Below are 7,860 nucleotides of genomic sequence, written 5' to 3'. Positions count from 1 at the left end.
ACTGAAGTGCAACGACGTCAGGCTGGAGACTAAGGTGCGCCTGATGCAGGCTATAGTCTTTGCAACTACATGCTGTGCATCAGAAAGTTGGACAGTGACTAGGGAGGATAGAAAGAGAATTGATGCCTTTGAGTTGTGGTGCTGGAGAAGAGTGTTGAATATACCATGGACTGCCAGGAGAACAAACAGGTTTGTCCTGGAGAGGGTGAAGCCATAATGTTCCCTGGAGTCAAGGATTCTGAAGCTTTGTCTGACATACTTTGGGCATGTTGCAAGGAGGGACATCATGTTTGGAGAGTGGAGGGACAGCTCAGGAAAGGAAGACCCTTGATGAGATGGATCGATTCTATGAGTGGAGTGGTGGGAATGAATGTGTTTGAGACAATGAGGTTGGCACAGGATAGTATGGCGTTTAGGGCTCTTGTACATAGGGTCGCTATGAGTCACAAACGACTCGATGGCACATAACAACAAGAAGTCACTGTTCAGCAAAGTGAGATGAAGAACACTGTCTTTGTGGACTCCTGTTATGACAGCTCACCTTGATGTCCTTGTCCTACAATTCCTCGGCTTGGGCTTACATGGATGTTGGTTGTGAACCAGTAAGTGCTTCTGCCTCCCCAGGAGCTGCTGGCTCAGGCTGGAAGCATCATGGAGAGCTGGCTGATTAGATAAACATCCCAGGGCAGGAGAAGCTGCATCTCTTTGTCCATCATTTCAACTGACTGACTAGTGGTTTTGATCTACTCACCTCTATTTAGCAATGGAATTCTTTAACCACCGCACCACCAAGGCTCCTATCTGTAAATCTAGCAGCAGGAAAACTTTGGTAAATGACTGTACACTCGTTCCTAGAATAAGAATGTGCAGGCCTTAGCCACAGAGTTAAATATGTATATATGTAAAGTGTGTGGCAGAGAGCGTGAGGACGGCACAGGGTAGGCTAGGGTTTAGGTCTGTTGTTCACAGTGTCGCTATGAGGCACCAGACAACAACATTCCATACAGTTGTCCAAGGTCAACCATTCAGGTAGAAGGAGGGTGTAGAACTATGCGTGTAGTTTGTGATTTGGACAAAGGCAGGAGAGGGTGGGTTTGGGTTTTGTTTCTTAATGATTATTTTTCTGTTGTATTTTTTAGATTTTTTTTTTTGTTAGGAGAGGGTGTGTTTGATTTGACATCCGTGTGTTTATGTAATACTACGCTTGATCTTAGCCAAAAGGCCCAGAAGCAAGCGATGTGCTTACATAATAATACCTATATAATGGTGGCCTAGAAGAGGGAGAACTGCCAGCAGAGGGCTACTGTAACTCCTTACAGAGGGGGCAGCGACGCCTTTCGTCACAGACACACACCAGTACCAATACTGTGCTCAAATCTCCATCCTCCCAGCGCTCCTGGAGCTAAGCCCTCACTGGCCAAATGTGTGTCAGAACATCAGGCCGCATTCTTCCCATACAGGAACTCATTCACTCTCTTCAGTGACATTGTGCCTTGTCACAGCCCCATTCCACAGCTGGGAAAAGAAATGTCCAGAAAAGTGAAGCAGTGTGTTCAAAGTGCCACCGCTTGGAAGACAAGAAGCCTGGATGTTACCTCATACCAGAAGCCCTTCACAGTGGGAAGAGAAACAGAGGCAGAGAGAGCCCTTCCTCAGAGGGAAGCCTTGTTTACTGGTTTGAATGCTGTAATGTTCTCTTCTAAATGTGATTTGGGTGAATGCGTATAGAGCAAATTGGTGTTCCCCTTATCCAATCACCCACATTTTGTTTGATGACATGAACTCAGTCTCCACATTGTCCTGGCAAGCTTCCCATTTCCTCCCAGTGATTCTTGTGTCCATTCATCCTTCTGGTCTATCCCTTTCTGCCTTCTGAGATTTTCCTTTGGAAAATGCTGCCTTTTTTATTTCAAATGCGGGATTGTTCTAAGGAGTTAATCCCTCCTTGGACTTACTGTTCACCTTATAGGCCTGTCTATCACAAGGAGCTTTGTTCCAGGGTCAAAAACTGACCAAGGGGTTCTACCGGTCTCTGTTGGACAAGCAAACCTGGCTATTTTTATGTGTTTTGAGTTTTGTTTCGCATTTTTCTCCTGCTCTGCCTTGGCTCTTCTGATGTGATCCCTTTCAGAGTAGTTCACGCTGGTAGCCGGGCACCGTTCAGTTTTTCTGGTGGACCTGTGCTCTCTAATATGCAAGTAGAGCTTTTTCAAACACGCATCCTGGAACAGCCCAGACCCTGAAGCCCCAGTCCTAGCACCTCGTTCTGCAGCGCAGCACCACCCTGCCAGGAACAGGCAGTCCTGGAGGGCCAGCGCTGTGGACCAGAGCTGCTGAGGTCCCAGGAACAGGCAGTCCTGGAGGGCCAGCGCTCTGGACCAGAGCTCCTGAGGTCATCCAGCTACACCTAACCCTCCTGTAAATCCTTTATCAGCACCTAGTCCACCCTGACACACAGGCTGCCTCCCCTGGACAGGGGGCCATGGTGCGATAGCCGGAGGCACAAGGATGCTTGGCCCACTGCCCCTGTTCCAGTCAAGAGATGTGCTCTGGGATCAGCCACCATGTCACCTACAACGTTCCTTCATCCTCTCATCCTTCACAAGCGTTGACAGAGCACCTACTGCACGTGGAGACAAGGAGTCGAGTCCTGGAGCAGCGAGTGTGCAGAAAAGGAGACTCCTGCTTTCAAGATGTGTCTAGTTCTGATATGGTTCTCAGGTCCAAGAGATGGCTAGAACCATGACTGGGTCCATGGACACTTACCCAATCCTAGAGCTCAACCCAACCCCAGGACTCAGTTTTCCGGCACCACAGCTACAAAGGTGTTGGAGAAGAGGATTGAATATCCCCCAGGCTCCTAAAATCACAAGCCAGCCTCCGGAGGGTGCTCCTTCGAGGCAAGGATGGTGGACCTTCATCTCACAGACTTTGGGCGTGTTGTCGGGAGGGACTAGTCCTTGGAAAAAGACATCATGCTGAGAAAGGTCAGTGAAAGAGAGGAAGACCCTCCAGTAACACAAGGAGCATGGAGATAAAGGAGCAGGATAGGGCAAGGCTCCTTCTGCTGTCCAGAGTCACTACGACGGTCCACTTGATGGCTCTTAATAACACCATAAAGTGAACCAGGACACCAAGCAAGAAGGCTCTTCTTGGAACCGGCAGCCTGTGAGCTCCAGAGGGGAGCGCTTGCCAAGGGAGAACACACAGAGGCAGGAAGGGGGAGGAAGGAAGGGTCAACGGAAACGGGAAACACAGATTCGAAAAGAGAAAGAAAAAATAAAATTGGCCTTGAAGGAGTGCAGCCAGAACGCTCCTTAGAATTGAAGTATATGTTTTGGACATGCTTTCATTTTCAGGAGAGGCCAGTCCCCGGAGACGGACATCACGATTGATAAAGAAGTCATTGAAGAAGACCATAGACAGGATAAACGGACATGGTGTCTGTAACCAGGGACGCAAGCTCCATTGTGGGAGAGAGACACTGAATCAAAGAAGACTTCAAAATAATAACAGGGGCAGCTGGGGTGGGGAGGGGAGCAAAAAGCCAAAGAAGAAGAAAAAAACAATGAGACTTTGTCTGGTGGGTGTGCAGTGGGGGGTGGGCCAGGGGCAATCATGCTCTGAGAAGGAAAGTGGCTAAGGGGGAGATTAGAGTGTGTGGGTTGGGTTGCTGGAAGAAATATTTAAGACCCAGACAAGCCAGGAGGATGGAGGCCAAACAAAGAGAAAGGGAATGCACACCCATGTTTATGGAGGCTCCAGATAACAAGGAGTAGGAAACAACTTACGTGCCCATCAATAAAGGAATGAATAGAGAAGCTGTGGTATATTCACACAATGGAATACTACGCAGCATTGAAAAACAAGGAACTCATGCAGTATTATTCAAAGTGGGTGACTCTGGAAGACATTATGCTGAGTCAAATATTTCAGTAACAATAGGACAAATACTGCATGGTGCCACTGTTTTAAAACAGAACTGACATCGGGGTTGAGGGGAGAATGAGAAAGATGTATACTGCATTGAAACAGATGAGGGAGAAAACTGTTTAAAAGAGATATGTGATTAGGCATTATTGTCATGACAGGAGTCCAGAACGAAGGCTACATAGTGGAATGGACCTGGGGGGAGGGATTGTAAAACAATGGGGGAAATTTCTTTTACTTTTCAAGGAGAAGAGTGCACTGGGGGAAGGGGTGAGCAGGGAGAAAAGTGCAATAATTAATGAATAATGAATGGAAAGCCAATAAATAAATACACAAAGTCTGAGGGGGTAAAAAAAAAAAAGAGAAAGGGAAATGTGGGTAGGAAGGGGTGGGATTTGCATTTGGGAAAAAGTCATAGGAGGTAGATGTAGCAGGCAAGGAGATGGGGCCAGGCGACGATGTCCTGCTTCCAGAAATTCCAGTGTTGTTATTTTTTTTAAAAAAATTTTATTTTTGTGTGTACCATCAAATTGGATCTGACTGATCAAGGAGGACATTGTCCCTCCTTCTCCTGCACAGCATATGGTGGATTTGAACCATGCACCTCTGGGATTGCAGTGCAGCTTCCTGCCACTAGACCACAAGAAATTCTGGTTTGTAACTAGAAGTCAAGCTCTGATGAGTAAATGCTAAGGAGTCACTCTGTCACTCTAAAGCTTGAATCCCCCAGCTGCTCTAAAACCCCACTGCAGGTATGGGCAAAGTTGCCCAACAACAACAAAGGGTGCATTTTATTTCAAGAGAGTCTTATTTAGCTACAGGAAGTAACTCTGTGCTCCCCTCAGCCCCGGAAATGGACTCCTGTCCAGAGTTAAGTGGCTTGTCCACTAGTACTCCCCTGAGCAGCAGATCTAGCCTTTCTTCACGTCTGAGCTCTGAGCCTCCTTCCTGGTCTGAGAAACACTCACCAGCCCGTTAGGGGTGGAGTTTGGTCTTTTCTCTGAGTCACTCATGGTCGGCCTGTTGCCAGGAGGGCTAGTCTTGGGGGGGGGGGGGAATCCATCATGTCTGAAAAGGTGGAAGGTCAGAGAAATGTCAAAAGGAGTGAAGGGCCTTGTCCACCTGGCTAAACCACAATGTAATGCTGCTCCCTTCCCTCCCTAAAGACCCTTGCTATAAAAACCTGCCAAAACCACCTTTGAGTGTGTGTGTGTTCTTCCCCTGGTCTGTCTCTCTCTCCAGACCAAGGACTCCTTCTTAATAAAGCTGCTCTAGCTTTCTTTCTCTCTGGTCACTTTTTTGAGTCCTTGGCCTTATATCTAGTATGAAGACCTAACCTCCAAGAAATGAAGACCCTCAACGAGATGGATGGACACACTGCCTGTAACAATGGGCTTGACCAGGGCGAGGTTCACGTCTGTTGTTTACAAGATTACACTGGACTCCACGACAACACTATACAGCTGGTTGTTCAGTATTTAAAATTTGAGGCAAAGTCACTTTGTCAAGAGGATGATTTCCAAAAGAGGTCCAGGGGCCTCTTCGAGTAAGAACTAGAACGTTCTGACTCAGAAATACAAGAAAGACACCAGTAAGTACCAAGTGAGAGGAAGAGAAAAAACTGAGGTTTATTAGACATTCAGAACAGACTATGAATGGGTCAGGACAGACTGACCTTGTTTTTCTTTTACAAAAGGGTTTATATATCCTTTGGGGAGTGGGGTTTGAACAGTTGATTAGTGCATTTCTCCTAATGGACATTGGTGACTTTTGGCCATCTCATTTATCTTGTCCTTGAGTCTGTTGTTTTACCACATTCCTTGAGAGTCTGTTTTTATTGTCATGTAGCCGAGGCATTCCTTGAGGATAGGTTTCTATCGTTATATTGCCACAGTCTTTGTCAAAACCATTTCTGATTGATCTCCTTTGTCAGCATTCCCTGCCAATTTTATTTATGAAACAAACTCCAGGAGGCCAAGCGCTCACTCCTGGACCTTAGGGACTTCCTTCTAACTTCTACAGCTACAGAAGGTGGAAAGAAGGTTAGGGTCAGCCAAGGGGAGCGCTGGGTCACCCCTTTCCTGCACCATTGTAGGGGTACAGGCTCATCCCTGAGGAACAGGCTGTGCCCACGTCCCCTTAGGCAGTTTTTATACAAGAGCTAGCAATTCTACCCCCAGGCAGCTATCTACACGCCGACCTTGAGCAGCAGCTAATTCCGCCTGCCCAAAGCAGGTACAGGGCCAGCTTCTGCTACCAGGGCAGTGGAGATGCCTCCACGCATTCACATCATGACTTCAGCTCAGCAAAGGTGGGCCCTGAGGGTGTAAGGGTTTAAGTGTCAGGCTGTTAACCAAAAAGATTAGCGGTTCAAGCTAACCAGGTGCTCCTTGGGACAAAGATGAAGCTTCTGTAAAGGACATTCTCATTGGACTTGGGGAGCCTTTGGGTGTAGCTGCTGGCCAAAAGGTCGAAGGTTCAAGGCCTCCACAGTACCACAGTAGAAGGACCTGGAGGTCAATACTGAAAACCTGACATAGCTGTCTTCCCTGGATAAATGAGGGTTCACTGTGGGTCAATGCCAACAAACAGCAGTTGGATTTTGGTTTGCTCGCTAGATTAGGACCCACCCTGAAAGAGTTCTGGTTGCGCATTGGTTAAACATTTATCTGCTGCTAACTTCAAGGTCAGCCTGGGTGAGGGAGTTGGCTGGTGTCTATTTCTATAAATATTCTCAGAACACAAACAAACCAACCTCTTTGTCTATCTACTGGGTATCCCACGCTAGGAGAGGAGATACTCCGTCTTGTGATGACTCAGAGTGACAGAAGAATTGATGCCTTTGAGTTGTGGTGCTGGAGAAGAGCATTGAACCGCCAGAAGAACAAACAGGTCTGTCTTGGAGAGGGTGAAATCAAGCTGCCCTTTGGAGGCAAGGTTTTTGAAGCTTTGTCTCACATACTTTAGGCACGTGGCTAGGAAGGCCCAATCATGCTTGGAAGGGTGGAGGGACAGTGCAGTAAAGGAAGACCCCAGATAAGATAGATTGACACAGTGACTAAGATAATGAGAGTAGGTGTGTGAGATTGGCTCAGGATAGGGCAGGATTCAGAGATGTTGTACATAGGGACGCTATCTCAACAGCACACAACAACAATAGCACGGATGCTTGTTTTATGCTATTTGTGTACCTGCTTATTTTAGCATTGTTCTTGTGAGTATGGCCACTTGTCTGTCAGTTTGCTGTATTCTGGTGGCTTGCCTGCTCCTGGAAACTATGCGACTAGTATTTCAAATACCAGCAAGGTCATGCACGGAGGACAGGATGTAAAGGAGCCTGCAGATTAAGACAGACTAAAAAGCAGAAGTGGCCATCTCCTTCTGAAATACCAGGCCTCTGAAAACCCTGTGAGAGAACATTATTTGGATGTAGTGATAACCTCCTCCATGAATAAACATGATATCCTTTCCTCACCTCTGGGGCCTTTCAAATGATCACTTCCTCCTCTGTTTGACGAGTCATTGGCTAGCGGCATCTTACCCTTTGGTATCTTCCTTTGCGAAAGTATTTTTCCTAATTGATCTCTTTCTTTGCTTGCACAGAAAACCCTGGACTCCTGTTTTGCTATTCTTACTTAACTGGAGGAAGAATTCATATTTAAGGAGCACACTGGAGACATCTGCTGAAGCAGATGTTAGGCTGTTTTTTTAAAATTGAAGCTTCGTGGCAACCCCAGGTCAGGTAAGTCCTTGGTCACTGCTTTTCTCACCACACACACTCTGCTTGTCTGTCACGTTCTGGTCATTCTCATGATACTTCAAGCATTTCCACGGTGCTATTGTACACATCACAGATCATGGCGCAATGTGGACAGAGAACTCTTCTCGGCTCCATGAAACCAAGAAATTCATGTGACTCGCTTTATTGCG

This window comes from Elephantulus edwardii, unplaced genomic scaffold (assembly GCF_000299155.1).
Source record: "Elephantulus edwardii isolate Elephantulus edwardi_28Jun2011 unplaced genomic scaffold, EleEdw1.0 scaffold00304, whole genome shotgun sequence".
In the NCBI taxonomy this organism is placed as follows: domain Eukaryota; kingdom Metazoa; phylum Chordata; class Mammalia; order Macroscelidea; family Macroscelididae; genus Elephantulus; species Elephantulus edwardii.
Note: the sequence above shows the minus strand (reverse complement) of the source record.